Source organism: Cydia pomonella, chromosome 21 (assembly GCF_033807575.1).
Source record: "Cydia pomonella isolate Wapato2018A chromosome 21, ilCydPomo1, whole genome shotgun sequence".
In the NCBI taxonomy this organism is placed as follows: domain Eukaryota; kingdom Metazoa; phylum Arthropoda; class Insecta; order Lepidoptera; family Tortricidae; genus Cydia; species Cydia pomonella.
Window position 1 is genome coordinate 9,662,836 of NC_084723.1, and position 23,077 is coordinate 9,685,912.

The window sequence follows — 23,077 nt, forward strand, 5'->3', positions numbered from 1 at the left end:
TAAGACTATCCCGTTCGGTCATTTCCCTCCACCGCTCATGGCTGATCCAGTTGAATACTCGATTCATGCGTAAAACGTACTAGAATCGTGGTGGCTCCATCTAGTGACGATATTCATTATTACTTCGACAGCTATATCCGTCGTGCGCTGTTGCCCATAACGTAGTCAGTCGCAAAACTCGCAAATCGCAATATAATTGTGGTGTCAAATTTTGTAAATTAATGCATTGAATTCGTGTTGTTATTAATGTTTACATTTCATTTATAGTGTTTTTAATTTATGGCATGTTAAATATATCTTAATATGTAGGATAAGAATTTCGTAATGGCTGATTGTGACATTTGGCGCCATCTATTGATATCGATTTAGAAATAATTATAACTAGTTCGAGATGGGAGGTCATGACTCCGGAGACTGTCGCCCCGCCAGCGCGGCTCCCCCTTCCCCCCAACGCCGCGCCCCGCAGACGCCGCAGCGCAAGAGTCGACTCGTCCATTTGCCCCGCGGTCCGCCTCACGGCACGCACGTACCGTCGTCTAAGCCTCTGAGTTTACGATTACGCAAATAAATAATTTAAAGAGCAAGTTTTATCTCATTTCTGGACCCTTGCTAACAGTTAACTACTCAAACGTTCTTAAACTCACACTTGGGTTTTAATGCCTTTCATTATATAGCAGTCACATAAACTACTATTACAGTACATATGGTGCTACTTTACCGCCCTAGTGCGTTAACTAGCACTATACGTGCATATGTCGAAAATTTAAAGGACCATATTTACTGTAAAACGTTGTACAATACACGTGCGAAAAGGTAATTCGCCACTCGTTGTGAATTTACTACTTTTCGCACTTGTATCGTAATGTACAATTATGACAACAAGTTTTAAAATGGTAACCGTAAAAAAATTGCTACATCATTTTATAATAAAATATTTAAAATTCAAACGGTTTAATTCGAAAATGGAACGGTTAGATGAACGTGTGCGGCCGTTTTGCCTAGTTAATTTTAAAAGGGCGTATGTGTCGCAATTTTGAAATACTCTTAAACCCAATTATAAAACACAAGAAATCATCAATATCAACTTATTAAATTTTAAAATGGCGTATGTACAATAGTGTTGTTACACTCGTACGTTGTTTTTTTTTAAATGCGGTAGCGCTATTAAAGTGGCCGATGGACGATTGGTGCCCAAAATGGCGGACAATTGGTGCTGCCTTTTATGGAACTTCGCTATTGTAATTGATTAGAACCAACGCTTGTAGCAGCATTATTATAGATGATTAAATTTAATTATAGAATTGTACTAAAAATAATGTGTATATTAAAATAATTTAATATTATGGCACAATGTCATACAAAATAGTCAAGTCCCAGTGGATGCACAAAATACACACTAAAAACTATTCAGAACTCCCATCTCGTTAATTAGATATAACTTCCCTTTTAGGAATTCTAGCCGTCTTGTGGGAAACTTTGTTAATGTGTGTTCAATATTTACTAGACTAGAGACGGACCAAGCTAATTATATAGTACTATGAAAATATGACGTTTATAATAACATACTTCACCTCTCCCGCCCTCACTTTGTTCTGTTCGTCAGTGTAAAGTTAGCTAAGACAGACTTTATGGCTATCACTAATCCGTTGTTCTTCTTATACCTAGCGTTATCCCGGCCTTTGCCAGGATCCACTTTCCTGCTTGCTTTCTTCTACTTTGCGCGATTCTAGGCGTCCTCTCGTGTGAGCCCATTTATGTCATATCCGCTTTCACGATATCGAGTCGTCGTTTTTTGGTCTAGCAGAGGGTCGGGAGTCGCGTCAATGGCTAGGTGAAGGCATATGTTTCCTACGTAGTCAGCTGGTCTGCGACAAACGTTGTTATTAAATAAAATATTAAAGAAACGCTTACCTACATGCTCAACATATAAATAGATAAGTAGGTTCATACATTACTCAATGATAGTGTTACAAGTTAAGTTACGTTACGAATCAGAGTGCCAAATAGCTTTTTCAGCCGTATAAAAGCACACCAAGTTAATTAAGGTCGTTTTTGTCCTTGGCCTCTAATAAAAGGTCTATAAATCTTGCGAGTTCCGGGTCCGGATTAAAGAGAAAGATACCATAGAACCGTAGAGCGTTTATAGCTGTTTTTCACAAAATTAACTAAGATTTTGTCACGCATTTTATGCAAGCGCAAGACGAAACAATGATATAAAATAAACAAGATATTCAACTTGTGCGTGATACTGATAGTGATAATAGTAAAAAGCCATAAAATAATAAGTGTGATAATTCCCTAATTAAAAAACAAATAAATATATCATTGTAAACTAAACAATTTAATCAATTCAAAGCATGATTCTCAACACGACCTTTAAAAATAAATAGTTCAAAACAACCCTTTAAGCATATTAGGTTGGCTGAAAAAGGAATAATCGCACAATATAACAAATCCCAAAAGTTACCCAACTCAAAATAAATTCACACCACAAAAGCGACGTCATATGAACAAAATTAACAGATAGTATTGCAACTGTACCTAGATGTATAGGGTTCATTTCGTCTCGCCGGGGTGCAGCGCGCCTGCGAAACGTTCCGTCGACTCAGTGGGCCCAATTTGCTCAGTTGGACGTTTGACGCAACCCGGGCCACTAGTCGGTCAAAAAAAGATGTTTCCCGCCTTCGCACTCGGTGATGTTTTGGCGCGTAATTCAAAGTGAATTCTAAATTTAAAAGTGTTTGTGTTTTGTTTGTGGTGTGTGCTGTGACATTGAGTTAAAAAGTTAACTTTCTTTTTTCTTTGGATTAAAAAGGTAAGTTAGAATACTAATTAAACCATAAAGGTTTGACATTGATGACGTTTCCTAGTTTTTATGACTGTGTTTAAACTGAAATATTTTAAATCTATTTGTTATAGCGTTTACAGTAATTTTCCTTGACGTATAAGTAAGTTAAATTATTAAAGGTAGGAGGTGTGTTGATTTACGTGGCTCTGCCACATAGTGGAGGTTATACGTCACATCCGGTGTCCAGGTGCTCTGAAGGTCAAGTTTGTAATTTCCTGTCATTTTCCTGCTTGGGATTGTCTTAAACACACTGTATGGTCTGTATTAGGAGAAATTATTCTTCATATTACATGCGATAATTAAGAATAAGTTTTATTTATTTTGTTCGCGCACATTTTACGTACACTTGGTTATAATTTTATTTAGCAATAATAATAATCATAATCGTTTATTGCACAATAGTAAAAAAGGAAGTTGTTACAAAATAATAGTATCTCACGGACCCTAATAGGGTATGGCAAACATTTGCTTAAATAAAGCATTAAAAAAAACTACAAACTATCTTTACAATTTTAGGAGATCAAAACTATCTTACTTAATAAAACTATCAGTTAGAAAATCGGTTGCTGAATAATATGCTTTTTCAGCAAGGAACGATTTCAACTTCTTGGCATACGTAGTGACCCTTTCCTCTGCTTTTAAATAATTGGGGAGGTGATTATAATATTTTATCGCTGCATATATGAGGGCTTTTGCGGTATAATTTCTAATTTTGGCGCGGGTAATTCGAGTTTATGTTAGTGTCTTTTATTCCGTAGCTCTTTGAACAAATGTATGTTTTTTCTTACATATATGCATAACTCTAAGATGTAAATACATGGAAGAGTAAGTATGCCGTGTTTAATGAAATAAGGTTTGCAGCTAAAACAATATTATAAGCCTTAAAGTTTTAATTTATATATTCATGTATTTTAATTTTTTTACTGCATATATCTGACACTTTTAGCATAATTATGGATACACATATTATACTGTTACAATCCTGATATTTTTTGATACTTGTAAATACTGCATTGTTATAAAACCATTTGATTAATTAAGATTCTGAGATTTTTATATGTATTCTGGCAAACCCAATTGGTCAGAAAATAAGAACCAAAATAAAAACTATACTCATCGCTTTCTTTTGGGTGCTGTAAGAGCGTAAGACTAATATAGTATGATACTCTCTGTCTATGTTTGAAATGGGATAGTCCCAGGCCAAACTATAGTCTGGCAAGTTTTATACTCACGAAACATTACATTTACTCAAATGTATAATAAAAGACTATACTAGTCCTTCTTTTTTGAGTTTTGTTAATGGTTTGGCAAGCCATTTCCGTCAGTAAAAAAATGCGGCAAATTTAAAAAAGGAGGGTTTTCTCCCATAAAAAAAAATCTACTGAAAAGGTGGTTTTGCCACTACTATTACTAGCATAATAGTATATCGTACTCAGTAGTAATACCTATATGGTTCTCTCTGTCTATGATCCACTGACAAACAACGTTGCCAAACTATATGCTACATTACAATATTACCTAAGCGAAAACAAGTTAAAAATAGAGTTCATCTGTTAAGAAATTTTATAAAATTTAAATTTTCCAATGCATTATCCTTTGTCCAGATGTGGGACAACATGGTCCCATTTCTCGAACGGTATTAGTCTAATATTATTAGTGTGTTGCCATGATAAACCATACAACTTGACAGGGGCCCATTTCTCGAACGGTATTAGTCTAATATTATTCGTGTGTTGCCATGGTAAACCATACAACTTGACAGGGGCCCATTTCTCGAACGGTATTAGTCTAATATTATTAGTGTGTTGCCATGGTAAACCATACAACTTGACAGGGGCCCATTTCTCGAACGGTATTAGTCTAATATTATTAGTGTGTTGTCATGGTAACCCATACAACTTGACAGGGGCCCATTTCTCGAACGGTATTAGTCTAATATTATTAGTGTGTTGCCATGGTAAACCATACAACTTGACAGGGGCCCATTTCTCGAACGGTATTAGTCTAATATTATTAGTGTGTTGCCATGGTAAACCATACAACTTGACAGGGGCCCATTTCTCGAACGTTATTAGTCTAATATTATTAGTGTGTTGCCATGGTAAACCATACAACTTGACAGGGGCCCATTTCTCGAACGGTATTAGTCTAATATTATTAGTGTGTTGCCATGGTAAACCATACAACTTGACAGGGGCCCATTTCTCGAACGGTATTAGTCTAATATTATTAGTGTGTTGCCATGGTAAACCATACAACTTGACAGGGGCCCATTTCTCGAACGGTATTAGTCTAATATTATTAGTGTGTTGCCATGATAAACCTTACAACTTGACAGGGGCCCATTTCTCGAACGGTATTAGTCTAATATTATTTCGTGGACTAATAATATTAGTAAGTAAGTAAGTAAGTAAGTAAATATTCTTTATTGCACCACAAAGAAAACAAATTTAAAAAACAGATTATAATGTAAAGAAAGGTAGCAACAGGCGGTCTTCTCTTCCAGACAACCTTAGGGTAGCAGGATATAAAGAACAGTAAGTCTAATACCGTTTGAGAAATGGGCCCATATAGGCTATTAATATTAGGTCATATAGTATATTCGCGGGAAACCGTTGGTTGAGGGCACCGAATAATCGTTCATTGTGGATATCCTTGGTGGAGGCCTTTGTTCAGCAGTGGACGTCTCTCGTCTGAGATGATGAATATAATATATTCCAAGCGCAAATAATTTAAAACTAAATTTATGCCGTCCTGGAAGTTTTACCGAATATTTATGTTTCAAGGAAAATGAGTAAAGTTTTACTATTACGTGCAATGGGCTATAAAGTCAAATGCCGTTTTAATTTGAAAACTTTTTGAAATGTAAAATAGTTTATCCCCATTATCAGCCATTTTAGGGTTTCGTCAAGTGGGGCAACTGCGGACAGGAGGGATAACATTAGACAATGGAAATATTCCCCAATAGGGCATATTACGCAAAACTCTGCGTTGGGAGCACCACTACCACAATCCATCACAATCTGAGGGTCTGCCGCCAAACAATAAAATCGAAATTTCGTTATCTAACCTCTCTATTAGGTACTCTTGCATATACGAGCGATGAAGGCCCTTTGAAAACAAACTGCCTTGATACATCAATGTCATATTTTATTATCTGTGAAAGCTTGTCAAAAAACAGGTAAGGGATGTATAAGTTACTCTATGGTTTACGAAAGGTGCTATTGCTACTCACTGGCGGCAGAACATTGCAGTAATACTTCCTATTATATGAACGTGGCTGACAGCAGTGTACTTTTTACAATATTTGAATCAGGATTTACCAGACTTAGGGTAAATATTTCAACTACTTAGCTAGATAAGTTCCCCACCATAGTTACTCCCTTGTTTCCAGTTACCCCACCATTCTTCTTCGTCGCGTTGTCCCGGAATTTTGCCACGGCTCATGGGAGCCTGGGGTCCGCTTGACAACTAATACCAAGATTTGGCGTAGGCACTAGTTTTTACGAAAGCGACTGCCATCTGAACTTCCAACCCAGAGGGTAAACTAGGCCTTGTTGGGATTAGCCCGGTTTCCTCACGATGTTTTCCTTCACCGAAAAGCGATTGGTAAATATCAAATGATATTTCGTACATAAGTTCCGAAAAACTCATTGGTACGAGCCGGGGTTTGAACCCGCGACTTCCGGATTGCAAGTCGCACGCTCTTACGGCTAGGCCACCAGCGCTTCCAGTTACCCCATCCGATGGCAAATAAAGATTCAGTTCCTACATAAATAAATAAGAATTCTGTTTATTTCTAATTTGCGGCTCTCTCCAGGCCTTTATTAAGCTTTTGTGTTTGCTCTAAGAGTCCGCAGCAAGCTCGGTTCGCAATCCAAACGTAGTTACGCTCCCATTTTAAAACTAGCTAGCTAGATTGCTATGAAACTTTGTACTTACAAATAAAATAAGGCATGTAATTAGTATATGTAGCTTCAGATACCATAGTTAAAAAAATACAGCAAATTTAAGATGCATACAAAACTTGTTTTTGCTCTACTTTCTTTGTTTTATACGCTGGAGCTATTTAAACTAATTACAGGCATACCTCATGTCATCATGTCATTGTATGTACAATCATTACAATCCAACACGTAGTTTTAAAATGAGAACGAAACTTCGTTAATAATGGAAGGTGTATTTCTTCCGTGCTTGGTGCGAACTCATAAGGTAACACTGATAATTTCCTTTATATTCGTAGTTATTCTTATCCAAAAGCAAAAATATAAATACTCAAGTCGGACAACATGTGAACTCGGCATTTTCGGTAAACATACCTATTTAAAACACTCGAATGCATAACCTTCTCAAAAAGTAAGTTCATTAAAAATGTAGGTACCTAACTGATTTGTTGGCAGACATGAATTTCACGTGTTATACTTTAATTCCAAGTTAGTATCGAATTATTTGAATTTAAAATAAATATTAAATTGAAAATTTTAAAAACGCTCTACGCTATATGCCAAAAATTGGTAAAGAGCTGATACTCTTCAAACTGATAGATCGATTTCTATCAAACATAGCTCATCGCATCGAGATCAGTCCATCCGTTGGATAGCTATGATGCCACAGACAGATGGACAGACATTGGCGTTAAACATATAAAACCCGTCTTATTCGTCGGAGGTTAAAAAATATTTATTAGCACGTATTTAGCTCCAATCATTATGACAGTAGGTCAATATCAAGATATTTCTGCACAAACATACACTATATTTTTTTGCAGCGGTTAGCCATTACATTAGACAGCCGATATGATATCTAAAACTCGCCATAGCGAGCTACCAAATTGCATGCATGAATTCATTCATAGTGTCCATGCAATTTTGCGGCTGGGTGTATCAATAAGACACGTGTATACCTAGATACCTAGTTATACACGTGTCTTATATACCTAGAGAACGTGTCTTGGTTCAATTAAATTTAATAATCTTCAAAATGGAAAGTTGTTACTTCGAGTTTACACAATACCTACCGCTGCCACAATGAAAGCAAGTTATATCCATTTCCATCGTAATTACATAAGATTTGCCTCAAATAGACAAAACCAACAACATCTCACACCTTACCCAAAATAGAATATTGAATTTAACATAAAAAGTGGATAATGAGATATGTTAAGAGAAACATGGTTTATTTTGCTCGGGGCAAGATACACAGAATGAGAATTCCCCAACCTTATTAACTTAAACCATTATTAATCAGCGTGCCCCTCCAAGGCACATACATCCACATTTTAAAGTGATCTTATATCCAATAATTACACTGTCACTTGTTCGAATCAATATAATGTCATTCCTTTGTAATGACTCCAATAGGTACAGTACCCCCAGTGTAAATAAATTTGATTTCGAAACGTGCTTTATTTCACGTACGCTGTGCAACAATTTATTTTATATACAACCCCCTTGTGTTTATTAATAATAATAAAAACGTTTAATTCAGGCCAAGAGCCCATAAAATTGTTACATACAATTAAAATAAAAACAATTAAAATTAAATAACAATAAAAATGATTACAATTAGAATTAAATTACACAATTAGCATTGCATAAAATTAATTTTCAATAATTATTAGAGCCCAAGGCATTATTGTCCTCCATTTATTCTAAATAGGGCAGTCTTTACACGTTAACACCTGTATATACACTCCTAACTCTTTCAAAATGGGCGATCTTCATTTTAGGAGGATTGACTATGAGAATAAACAACCAGTCACAAATAAAGCCAATATATTAAAAATAATCCCAAACCCTTATATACAATCCCTATAAACATTTCGATAGCGTGATGTATAAATCACCGCTCCCGGTACAACGCCATCTCGCGTGATATTTGGTAAAAATGTTTATATAAAGTACTTGACGGAAGTATGGACGCGAACAACACCTTTAGGATGCCGTTGCAGCGGCTACAGGCGCGATAGAGAAATGAGGCAACGTTTTTTACGAATGATTGCTTCAAAAGTTTTAAAACCATCCATTTATTGTTTTTTATGATTATTATTTGTTGTGTTACGATTTTTAGCGACAATATATGACTTCTTTTAGTAGGTGTAAATACTAGAGTTACCTACTTATAGTGTGTGAATTTAAGGAGTACGGTGATGTCACAATAAATCTCTTTTTAATTCGTTTTTAGGGATTCCTTTTGCATATATACAGAAAAGGCAAATTACAGTAAAACCGACTGAAAGGAAGACGTCAAAAATACATTTTAAGCGGGAAAGCGTTTATTAATGTCCCACGCTGGAACGGGACTATAACCGCGAATTGCGGGCATCTTTCTCTGTCACTCTAATTACGCCTTGATTGGAGTAAAAAAGAAAGATCCCCGCAATTTGTGAATTTTGGTTTTCGCGGTAGGCCACCAGAGCTGAGGCGTCCATGTTTCAGCTGGAGATGCCTAGTCTGTAATTTTCTGGACCAAAACAGTCTGCCGATTTTTGCGGGGGACTTTGTCAGCTGCAGAGAAAAGGTACCATCCCCGCTTAGAAGTTTGTATGCACGGGTGGTACCTTTTCTCTACAGCTGACCGTATGTAACGTAACGTACAAATAGCCATGTCAGATAAAGCTCAGTCCATACAATACATATGACCATTGGCCGAGGTTTTCGACAGAGGGGTAAGCTCTTAAAGGCCACTCCAGATGTTAAATCCTCCGCAGATTTATCTTCATCTAATCTTATTAAATATTGAAATTTGATATTGACTGAATGCAACAGCTGTCACAGGCGGCGCTTTAGTTTTGTTCTTAGTTCTTGAAATGGCGCTAATCGTACGATGGTGGACATTCGGTCGTATCGTATGCGCTTATACCCCATTTCATTTACCATGGCGGGATTCCACTTGAAACTGTACAAAGAGAACCATAATGTTGATCTATTGTTTAACAATTGCTTTTCGAGCTCTGCTCTTCGTGTGGTCAAATATTAAAATAATAAATAAAATAAATATTATAGGACATTATTACACAAATTGACTAAGTCCCACAGTAAGCTCAATAAGGCTTGTATTGAGGGTACTGAGACAACGATATATAATAATATATAAATATTTATAAATACTTAAATACGTAGAAAACACCCATGACTCAGGAACTCGTGTGGTGAGCATGGATATTTATCCATGCTCACCACACGAATAAATGCCCTTACCAGGATTTGAACCCGGGACCATCAGCTTCGTAGGCAGGGTCACTACCCACTAGGCCAAACCGGTCGTCAAATAATAACACAAAAGGATCAAAACTGGACAGTTACACGACGCCGCAAAAAAGTTTGCCGGCTATCTTTTGTCGTCACTACACTTATTGTTTACGCCTAATGACAGTCTAATCTGGAATCCAGCCATGGTAAATGAAATTGTTTATACTTACCGCTGTTATTCGATATATTTTATTTACGAAAATCTTCTTGTTTTCCTATTTCATTAATTGGTTATGGGCCGTTTCGTTGAACGTTTTTACAAACGCCTCGGCTCGGACCCGGGCCGTTCTAGCGTTAGTCATTCTTTACTCGTGAAATCAATTCGCCGACTTTGTTTTATCCAAATCAACACTTCTTATTTCTATCGCTTCTCATGTAAACTTTTCGATATTACACACTTTCTAGATCTAAGTATTTCAACTCAAATAACTATCGATATGACCCTCATTTATTGCCATAAGATTTCCACAGCTGAATCATTCAAGAACCAACCTTATACACATTAGATAAGGTTCAACATCCCTTGACAGTAACTGTAACTATTGGCCAGTCCATTAAGGCGCCACCTGCAGCCACCGCTATAAAATAAAACTTCGGCTTATGTTTTATCCTGGACCTTTCTAAATTGCTGGTCACCTTCATACTGCGCAATTTACGACTCTATGAAAGCGACATTAATTGTCATTGTCATACCTGCTTATGAAGACAGGGGAAATTAATAAGAGCCTTTTTATTATAAAATAAATAATAATTGACTATATGAAATGAAATAAATATTAAATAGGTATTCTTACACAAATTGACTAAGTCTCACGTACCGTGACAGTAATAGACCTAAAAGACGTAGGGAATGCGCATGTGACACAAACACACATTACAGCTATTCTAACAAGGTGGTAGTCCATTACGCACCACCTGCAGCTAATGTCATAAAACAAACCCCAGGCTTATGTTGGTCCCTTCTGAATTACTGGTCACCCTAATATTGTATTTTATGACTATCAGGCCAATTCGAAAGTGAACCTGACATTTTTATACCACGACGGTGGCAAACAAGCATACGGCCCGCCTGATGGTAAGCAGTCACCGCAGCCTATGGACGCCTGCAACTCCAGATGATACAAGCGCGTTGCCGACCCTTTAAAAAACCTGTACACTCCTTTTTTGAAGAACCCCATACTATAGATCCTCGGGAAAACCTCGGAAGCGAGGTCATTCCACAGCCGGAGCGTCCGCGGGAGGAAATCAAATCGATATTTGATTAGTATTGGAATTATATCTGTTAGCTGATATTCGCGCGGGTATCTCGCTTGCACTAATACAAGTCTTGAGTGAAATGAACGCGCGTGTGACAGCTAACTTATATGATTCCAATATTATTGTAATATCGGTGTGCGCGTTCGAATTGGCCTGTGTGTGCTATAAAGGCTTAGATGACTTATTAATATGTTATTTTATATAACTCATTTAGACGACATTAACCCTTGATACACTTTGTATGAGTTTTTGTATGGATTAATATGCAACAATTGTATAAAAATATAATTTATGATTTTATTAAAGTAGAAAAAAGAACAACAAGAAAACCGAAAAATAATAGTATTTTATGCAATGAGTTGCCTAAGTAGGGTACGAGATTGAAAAGCTTGATTATATCACTATTGTATACAATACTTTTTCTACGAGTCATCTAAAATAATACTTTTTTTTACTATAAACCCTAAATAATTTTTCTATGGCAGCGCGGCGGCACTTGATTGATTTTTTTTTTTAAAGTTGACTACAGCGTATTGAAATGAATGAGTTGAGTTGGGAGCCCATACATGAAAAGTACGCAATTATAGATTGGTATATTGGTATAGATTATGAAACCATTACAGTCGACGAGTAGAAAAAAGAATAATAGACAACAGGCGGTCTTTAAGGGTCTCCCCAAACTAGTCGACGCCGTTTCGGCAAATCGCGTACGGAAAAAGCTTTATGTCAACGCAATAAGAGCGAATAAGTCGTAAATCGGCTCGGCCCACGCGAAACGACGTCTTTCGACGGGAAAACGGCGTTTTGCCGTAAAGCTGTTCGCATTCGTACGACGCTGTTTGCAGCCTACCGCACACGTTCGCATTCGTAAATCTCCTTATACTGCCGTACGGTGCCGGAAAGAGTTGAACGGCTCCGATCACGGCCGAGTACCTACGATATGGACCGGTCAGAGCTGGCGGAAGCCGTTCAGCGTCTTCGACGGCCGAACATAGCTGACGACGGCCGAACAGAGCCGATGACGGTAAAAATGCTGGTAAGCCTTTTTTTCCATGCCCGTCTACGTAAAATATCCATCATCACAGGTTATTATATAATATGTAACAATTACCAAGGAAAATAATCTTACAGGTCTGTTCAATTTCAAACTCAGGTTGTTTGTTACTAACAACCAGTCTCCAAAAATGAGATTTACGATTGCCGATCACCCGCTGTCCTACATCTGTTCGTCGGACTCAACGGCTGTACGTGTGCTGTCTGACGTCTCGACGGCAGGACGGAGCACGGGAGAGCCGACCGTCGCTTTACAACTGTTGCGATAGCAAGTCGCAGGCGATCGGGCGTCTCTACGGCCGCAAGGAGGATGAGACTGCTAAACGCAGGTGTCCGACCGCGGAGACGGTCGATCGGCTAAATGCGAATAGTGTGGTGTAAAACACTCGGCGAAAGCCGACTCCGCGTCGACTGGTTTGGGGAGACCCTTAATCGCTGTCTATAAATTTTATTTTTCTTTTTATAACGATAAGCACATTAAAAAAGGCTGAAAAATATTTCTTGTACTTGTGTGTGTAAGCTTTGTATGTTTTTTGTTAAATTAAATAAGTTAGTAAGTATACCTAATAGTTATCCCCTAAATACAGTATTAGTATGTTCTGTAGTAATCTTATCGTTAATACATACACAATTAAATATTGTTTGCCTTATAATAGTTATAATACTTACAATATCAACCGCATAGAGCATAATATACATTTTCAGTTAATTGAGTTGTAAATATAACTACAGAGTAAAACGAGTAGGTTCTCTCTACAGATAGGTGTGTGTATACCATCAAAGATAATTTGAAATAGAGGGTGGATTGTCAAAGAAAACTTTTTAGCCACAGTAAATTTAATGCCATCTTTCAAGATTAAAACTTTTAGAACGCCGTTTGACTTTGATCCTTATTCTTTCACTGATATAATTATGTTAAATATCTAAAAGTGGCGCCGCCTACTAGATCACAGGTCAAAGGTATGGCGGCATCGTTTCGAGCGGCAGTTGATGGTAGTCAATTTACTGTGCCTACAAAGTTGTCTTTGATAATCCGTCCTCTATTTCAAATTCTACAGAGACGAAAATGTACTACTACTTTTTACTGACTTTGGCAATCCGGTTTATCCGCCTATAGCACGTAATCCGGCAATTACTGAAGTGCCCGGCGATATCCTTAATTGATATTTCATTTGATATTTCGTATAACGTACACGAAGCTCTATTATTTAATATTTATTACGCAATTCCACTTGTGACACGGAAGCGTATTCTGATTGTAAAAAGAGGTTATAAATGTGATCTGGATTTGTTTTGTCAGTGTCAAAAGGGACGTTTCGGATGGAAGAAAATATGTCACTATTGACAAATCCAGAATAAGTACAATTTGTAAAATGTTATTACAATCAGAACACGCCTCAAGGACTTATAATTCTTTCTCTTTATTTTCTGTAACAAATCATTTAGGTCGGCCCGTTCCTTTGTTTGTTCTAAAACTACTGCTATTCCTCACTTTTATCGATAGTACGGGACATTTTGGAAGTATGTAAGACGTAAGTTTTACAACAAACTAATAAGTAGTAGGTTATAGTAAAACACTTTATTGTACAAAAAGAAACATAAAACAGAAAAGAACACACATCATTTTGTACAAAGGCGAACTACCCTTTCAGGGATCTCTTCCAGTAATAAACCTGACCTGGTTTTCTATTCGACTTTAGTTTTTTATAGGTTGTGGGGATTACTATATAATTAAGTAGTATTCGCACGATCTTACACGACTATCCTATAGCTTGAAATGATGCTGACCGGATCGTAGATGCAGTCCGTCCGATAAAACACGACAATAATGGTTTGATTTTTTGTTGTTTGACCATAATGAAGAACTTCCCATACAATTTTTGCTACGAGTACAATAAGGTGAATATTTCCGAGCATATTGGAGAGAAAAAAATTACTCTTCCATAGAAACTGCCCCAGGGTCACACAGTCAAAATGTATGAAACAGCCAATTTTATTTTCGCAATTTCGAGGTTGGTTCCATAGTAAAAGTTGTTCAGTATGACGTATATATTCACCCCGTAAATTATTGCAGGTGACTCAATAAACATTCTGTATATCTTATTTATTTTGGTCGGCATTTTTTTGGGCCTCTGTAAGTGTGTGCAGTCTGTTGTTGGGTGCTGTTAATGTTAGTACTAGCCCTGGAGAATTTCTTACCTTTTAAAAACACAAAATTCTTTATTCTAAGCCAGACATTGCTGACATTACGACGTACTGGCTCGTACCCCGCAAGTCCCGCAACTCCGTAGATTATCTTACGTAGAATTTGTAAAAGTGGAGATTTTCATTTTACGAGCGAACGCTTTTCAAAGTTGGACTTTTAAGAATAGTTTAGCTAACTTGAGCATTGTTGAAATTTGCTAAAGAAAAGCTGTAAGTCATGCATTGCATCAAATGTTTTTAAACGGTAGGGTTCATAGTACAAAGGGTGGTGAAGTAGGTTATCTACATACAAACGCACCGCGCGCGGCTTGTATGTGTGCGCCATAGTATCTTTACGTCACCACACGCACACTCCAACAAAAGCCCCGACTAGCGCACTGAGAAACAGGTCGCGTTTGTATGAAGATAACCTACTTCCCCACTCTTTGTACTATTAATAAATATTATAGGACATTATTACACAAATTGACTAAGTCCCACTGTAAACTCAATAAGGCTTGTGTTGAGGGTACTTAGACAACGATATATATAATATATAAATATTTATTAATACTTAAATACATAGAAAACACCCATGACTCAGGAACAAATATCCATGCTCAACACACGAATAAATGCCCTTACCGGGATTTGAACCCGGGACCATCAGCTTCGTAGGCAGGGTCACTACCCACTAGGCCAAACCGGTCGTTAAAGGTCGTCAACTATGGTTATATAGTTCGTGTTATTCATGATGACGTACAGATTTGTCAAATCTAACCTTTAACGATATGACTATACGAGTCAAGGCACGCGACTTCGTTAATGACACGATCTATATTGCTGTGCCGTCCGTGATGCCGGCGGGCAAAGTCACTGCGAGTGCGAGCGGGATAGCAAAATAATTATGCGCGTGCGATAGGGACAAGAACAGGCGAGCAATGTACGATTTTTTTTAATTTTTAGGCCGCTACTTTAACTTCACATTGGATGTGGATTCGCACGCCGCTCTGGTATGTATGTGAGCAGTACATAGTTATATCTAGCTCACATACCGGAGCGGTGTGCGGATGCGCATCATTGTGATAGGCAAATGGCAAGAATGTGAAATTTAGAGAACAGAGAGAGACAAAGAGAGTGTGTGGCAATGGCAACACATATCTGATGGACACATGTACACGCAGTTGCAAAAGTACATACCCACTTTATGAATCAAATTAATTCATAAAACGGGTGTGTGCCTCTAGAAGCTTGCTGTACCTAGCTATTATGTAGGTAAGCACATGATTTATTAAGGTGTTGACCTTAACGTTATGAACTCTATTAATCATCTCAACAGTAATTGTCTGTCTGCACTGATTCATTCAACTACGCTGTCACGAAAATGTTCTCTTATGAAAACGACATAACTAATACTACCAGCGACTTTCTCTGCACAGTATGGTTCTGTCTTCCTATGAAATTTTAAGTATTTTAGTCAAATCTTTTTTGCTACCTTAGGGGATGAATTATCAAAAACGCTGAAATTACTTTTCGTTGTTATGTTATTCGAATGCCTTTTTACGAAGTTCCTAGCTTAAAATTAAATTGGAACCCCATAAATACTTTCATCCCCTTTTTAATCCACTTTGGGGTTGAATTATTCAAAATAACTTCTTATTTCTTCTATACAATAAACAATACATGGAACCTGTTGTGTGAATTTAAACTTTCTAGCTTTTCTAGTTTCGGCTCAGCGCTGATCAGTCAGGACATACGCATTTATATAACATTGATTCATCATTCATTCAAATGTATTAATATTGTTTATTTAAAACGTACTATTGTACAAGTACAAATATAAATAAGTATTAAAAAAAAGAATAAGTTAGGTAAGTAGAATAAGTTATAAATACAAATGGTGGACTTAATGTCTTAAAGCTTTCTCTTTGGGTGAGTGAAGTGACTGATCTCGGACATTGACAACATTATTTACAATATTACACATGTCATAATTATTATATTACTACATATAAAGACATATTGCTATATAAATCAAATAAATACCAATACATAAACAAATTATAAAAAAAAAATCAATCATACATACATATCACATACATTATGTATATGCGCGGAGGAGGACTCTCAGCAGGTGCTTGTGAAGCATGCGTTTAAAATCGAACTTGCCTGGGGCTTTTCTTATTGTCAGGGGAAGTGCATTCCTGTGACGAGCAGTTTGAACAGTAAAAGAAGATGAAAGATAACCACTATGGTGAGGAAGGACTGGACGGGAGGAACGAAGTTCACAGTCTGAACGGGGAATGAAACTAAATTTGGCCCTCAGGTAATCTGGAGCGGAAGTATTGATTATAGTAGGGATATGGCATGACACTTCAGAACCAATGGTAATGGCCCGGATTTTTCAAACACCTCGCCGCAATAATTCAGCAGTAATGCTATAGATTGTGTCATTCACGACGTCGCGAGCCTTGACTCGTATTGACATATTATTAAAGGTTAGATTTGACAAATCTGCACGTCATTGTGGATGACTCGAAAGATAAAGTGCAGTCTGACTGAATTTGAATGTCACCATTTTGAGTACCTTTTTCAACACTCATACTGAAATCACTGGCTAAGTTTACTTATATAAAAGTGATTTCGTCCCACACAGCGTGGAATACGAGACTAATAAACAGTAATGGGCGTTAAAGCAGGATTTAAGAAGGTAGCTTTACGACTGGGTGGTTAGCCTCAAATCGTGCTAGTAATTTTAAGTAATATGGCTCTCATCCGTGGTTTTCTCGCTATTCATCTTATAAATTAAAACCTTTTTGCTCAGCAAGTGCTTTTAACTTCATTTTGAAATGAAAATATTAAGTTCAGGTATTGTAAACATTTACATATAGAGTTATACAGCGTGTATTACGACCACATGATTAAAGGGTTTACGCCGTAATTAACACATTTTCATAGGATAAACGACTTTAATTTTATCATACAAAATAATTCAGCAAGCAATTAGTTTTAACTCAAGACGTCTCATTAATGACGCGACGTCACAAATGTCACGTGATCACGATGTACGAAATACATTACCGCTCGAAAAAAAAACAAAAATGAATTATGCTCCGGTAGTGAAGACTAAACTAAAAAAATCTTTCAGGATTGTTTTCTAGTACTAAACCTACGTCTAGTTTAAGTTTGAGGTTATATAAAAAAACACACTGTATACAGACAGTAAATAATTTCTGGTTAACAAGTTGTAATGTAATAACATCCATCAGCTGTCTAAAGTGACAATTCTTCAACCATAAATCTGACTATAGTTTAGCAAACACAACCTGTCAATCAGTCAATCAGTAAGAACCAGGAACACTTTGGGTGCTAATACTAGCGTAAGACGAAGACAGAATGATTCTCTCTATCTATGTTTGACATGAGACAGCCCTGAGCCACACTATTATACTCGTATCTGCATAGACTCCAGAATGTATATTATTATACTTGAATAATTCTTGACGACCGGTCTGGCCTAGTGGTTTGTTTCTGAGTCATGGGTGTTTCTATGTATTTAAGTATTTATAATTATAATATATTATATATATATCGTTGTCTAGGTACCTACAACACAAGCCTTATTGAGCTTACTGTGGGACTTAGTCAATTTGTGTAATAATGTCCTATAATATTTATTTATTATTTATTTAAATATATTCAAATATGAGAAGCACTGAAGCCTCGTTAGTAGTACCTACTACTGATATTATATATACTTGAGCAGCCACAAAACTATTATGGGAAAGAATCAACGGCCTAAAAAACCGACACTTGTTAAGACTCTGGCGTTACGAAAAATGTCTATGGAATTACCAAGAAATCACGTTTCTAATTTAACATTTGTCTGAATTTAAGGTCTATCAGAGAGCAAATTACCTGTTTTAACGTATGTGTAATTAATGGTTAAAAATATAAAATATTTATACGGGAAATTTCGGTTAAGATTTAAATATCGTGGACAGATTGGTGTCGACCTAAAAGCAGCTACATAGCTTTGTACATGCACTGCATTCCGCTTCATCGACTATCCTATCAGAATAGCATGTTCGACCAATATTGCGTTCATATTGGTACATACGGACGTGTCAGCGCAAAATCTGGGGATTCAAACCGATCGATCTACTGCAGTTGTTCTTAACCGGTGGACTGCGGACCAATGATGGTCTCTGGAGACACTTGGGACCTGGGACCGATGACAACGTTGATAGAAAACGCCAATCGTAAGTAAAATAATGTAATTATTACGTGGCTTGTCGTCGTATCTGTCATCACGATATTTTTTTCTTTTCGTTTGACGTTTATCGATGTATAATTGTCATTTTGGCGGCCTTCTGATGTATGAACAGCCCGTGAACTTATGAACTGAACAATCATTTGTTAGATTTATTTAAAGGTAAAATATAACTTCTAAACAGTTGAATCAATCTGAAGTCAATATGAAATAAAGACGGAAATAAGTGCTGTCGCTTCATCAAATCTAACAATGTGTAATAAAATTGACGATATAAGGTCACTATAAACCACTTGCCTTTACTGTTGTTCCACGCTAAAGCACGTGTCCCATAGCACCGAGATTTGTGAGACATTTTACCCGGAAACATAAGTCCTAACCCGAGAAACGACGGATTTAATCCAGTGGGAGACAGCCTTCTGCCGGCTCAAATACAGTTAATTTATATGCAGTAGCGTAAATCTTTAGTAACAGCAAAGAGAATTTGAAATAGAGGTGTTTTGTCAAAGAAAACTTTGTAACCACGTAAATTTACTGCATCTTTAGACACATGATTCAAACTTTTAGAACGCCATTTGACTATGAGCCCTAATGTTTCATTCACCGATATGTGTTAAATATCAAAAAGTGGCGCCATCTCACCGGGCAACCTAAAGGTTATGGCGCCATCGCTCGAAACGATGCTCATACGTTTGGCCTTTGGTCTATTAGATGGCGCTACTTTTTGATATTTAACAAATTTAACACATGTCAGTGAAAGAATAAGGATCAAGGTCAAATGGCGTTCTAAAACTTTTAATCATGTGTCGAAAGATGGCAGTAAATGTACTGTGGCTACAAAATTTTCTTTAAAAATCTACCTCTCTTTCGAATTATCTTTGGTAACAGCTATTCTGCCGCATTTAGCATAGCTATTATATGCGTATAGGTATATTTGAAAAGCTACTCTATTAGTCTTGTCCACGAGTATTAAATAAAACTAGTTCTTGATCACACACAATCTAAGAAAATAAAAAATATGCTTAAAGATATTAAAAACACTTTCGATTAAAAAACGCACTCAGATCGGTTCTTACATTTATTTAGGAATTACGATGCCACAGACAGATGCATGACATGTGAAACTTATACCACCCTCTGTTTTGTCTTGGGTTTTGCAGGAGAAAGTAAAAAGTTAAAATATGTATATTGATATTGTAAAAAAAAGTTTAAATGAGTTTAAGCTCAGAAAGTATATAAATAATGATAGTGAAGCCGCATTTTCCTGTATTAACGGGATTTACACTTGTATTCTTAAAAGTTAAAATACTGACTAATATATTTGTGCCAGCGATGTTTCCAGCAACGCGCAAAGAATTTAAATTACGCAATCCCGCTGGCTACACGGCTGGCGATGCATCCGAGTATTCCCGGGAATATACGGAATATATTACCGGGAATAATGTGTCTGCTTCACGGCATCTTGACATGAACGCGCTTTCGATACGTGAATATAATTCGTGATGGTTGAAATGGTCATAGCTGCTATTTTGGGGTGTGATGTATAATATACTTAAAAGATAAGTATTCATAGATTGAGAAAAGTTAGCGTGAAGCGCTGCTGGCCTAGCGGTAAGAGCATGTGACTTGCAATCCGGAGGTCGCGGGTTCAACTCAAACTCCGGCTCGTACCAATGAGTTTTTCGGAACTTAAGTATGTATGTGCCTACGAAATACCATTTGATATTTACCAGTTGTTTTTCGGTGAAGGATAACATCGTGAGGAAACCGGACTAATCCCAATAAGGCCTAGCTTACCCTCTGGGTTGGAAAGTCAGATGGCAGTTGCTTTCGTAAAAACTAGTGCCTTCGCCAATTCTTGGAATTAGTTGCTAAGCGGACACCAGGCTCCCATGAGCCGTGCTAAAATCCCGGGACAACGCGAGGAAGAAGAATAGAAAAATTATTGCAAGCTATGTTTTAACGAAAATGGCTGTTATCTGTCCTTCCAATCCAGGGGGAAACATTGTTTTATTCTATACTTCGCTTTTTTAGCATAAGTAAGAACTTCGCAGAAGTAAGTCTCTGGTTCCAAATCGGACACTTTTTGCGGTAAAACTAAGAAGTCAATTATAAGTATTGCCCGTGCAATTTAAATAATTCCATTATTAGACTTAAATCGACCGGGATATAAACCGGGATTAACTTTTATATTGTTTTTGAGCTCCCGATATTTCAACGCAGTTACATGCATCTTGTTCACGGGTAACTGGAGATAGCCGGTGGGTGTCAGTCACAGTTGTGTAGACCGCGCTCGATCTACCCTCATTCGTGCGCGTCGGCTGCGTTCGCTTTCAACGTTACCACTGGTCGCGAAAAAATTAAAAAGCCTGATAAAAAACTGCACGATTATATCTGTGGAGTTCTTTCTAATGCTAAAAAATGAAAGCTTCGTCTAGTTTCTCCTTCACTGAAGTGTAAATTTTACTAGTACGTACTAAGACTACACATGTTTAGATAACACTTTTAATTTCTAAAACACTTTTGATAATAATATTTAATTTGCAAGAACTCCTCCGCAGGTGAAGGTCTCCTCCAAAGATGCCCAGTTTGCCCTATCTTGGGCTATTTGAATCCAGCTTCTCTTCTTCGTTGTCGCTGTACTTTTTGCAGAGCGTCGTAGTCAACTGCTGACATCAGGCGCAGATGTTGCTTGCCGTACGATTTCTCGCCATTTTTCGCGGTTGGGGGTCATTCTGGCAAATGCGTTCAGAGGTCCCTTCACGGCAGACTTGACTTGGTCAGTTCATGGTTGGTTGGTTCAGTGGCCTTTTATGCGGTCTTTCTCCGTTTGCTTTACCCAGCTATGTATTTTATTTTCATCACACTTTCTCGAAAAAGATCTTATTTCATGCAGGTATACTGAAGGACAAAGGCATGTATCCCGCGGAAGTTGTGGATTGTGAAAAAAAAAGGGTGCAAAAGGAAGGAGTTATAGATTTTTTAAATAGTGTCACTAATTTAATAGGCGTTTTTAAATTTTTTTACAGAATTTTTAATCGTGGCTGAATACCGCATAGGTCTGTGCATTGTCAAAGAATGACAATATGGCGGACGAATGTTTGATAGGACACCGAATTATTTCGTTTAAAATTTAGTTTTTTCTTTGCAAGTGTGATGATTTGATGAAAATCATTGTGCGTAACGGGGGTAAGAATATTGCAAACTCGAGTCTTTAATGCACTCCAGCCTGCAGTTGTCCCCCACCAAAATTTCACTTACCCCCCTCGTTGCACAATGTACTATTATTTTGTCCGCTGATCTTATTCACGGTCTTCGTTTACCACGTTTTCCACTTTTGATCTTTTACCTCTTGTAAATATTATACGTAGGTAATAACGTTTCGTTCTCTTCGTGTGTTCCTTCCTAGACTCAAAATTTATTAAATCCTATTTTCGGGTGGGATGCATCGAGGTATTCCCGAGAATTTATCGAATTTGAATAATGTGTGTACCAAACTCGGCATCTTGTTGAGAAAGCCGCTACAATATTATTCTAGTGATAGGTACTGTATACGGGGCCTACAGCATGTATAAATATTTATTATTTTATTACTTGATGTTGTACGAAATTTTTATTTACAATAACAATATAAATAATGGATGTATACAGAGGATTACTATAACTAGCTTAAATCTAAAATAGACCCTTGAGGCATTGTACCTATTAAGGATGCTCTGATATGTTAGAATAAGTAGATTTAAAAATAAATATATATTATTTCCGGCCAAACATTGTCAATGGAAATATAGTTAAATGTCAATGGAAATATAGTTAAAAATGATGTTATGTGATAGGCCACCGCTTTGTTTCACATTTGTCTATTGCAAAACTGAAAAATAAATATATAACCCTTTAAGCGAGAAAATACGATTATTCCACGTTCCGATATACCTAAGTTTTTCCTTTCCTTTTATGAGTAAATGTGAGAAAAAGCGTTAGGTATTTCCTTCCGACGCTAATAAATTAACTGAGTGTGTAAGTTTGCTATATTTCCTCAATTTACACAACTTTTTCTGTCTCTTATAATCCGTCTACTTTCATGGCAAATGAGACTTTATCTGCAAGGACTAAGGCATTATTTAGTATGAGATGGCTAAGTAAAATAAGAGGTTGTATAAGTTTGTATTTCTTACTGGTTGTAATCCAGACACGTTTTGGGAATCAATGATG

At 37.0% G+C, this 23,077-nt stretch overlaps 1 protein-coding gene across 2 annotated transcripts in view; it reads left to right on the forward strand.

The window, feature by feature from the left end:
- The first annotated feature begins 1,920 nt into the window (after positions 1–1,920).
- Positions 1,921–23,077, forward strand: part of LOC133529481 (soluble guanylate cyclase 88E) — a 184,645-nt gene continuing 163,488 nt past the window's right edge. For both annotated transcript variants that reach the window (XR_009801142.1, XM_061867195.1), the window contains exon 1: positions 1,921–2,815. The gene's annotated coding sequence lies outside the window, so the exon portion shown is untranslated. The remainder of the gene's footprint in view (positions 2,816–23,077) is intronic.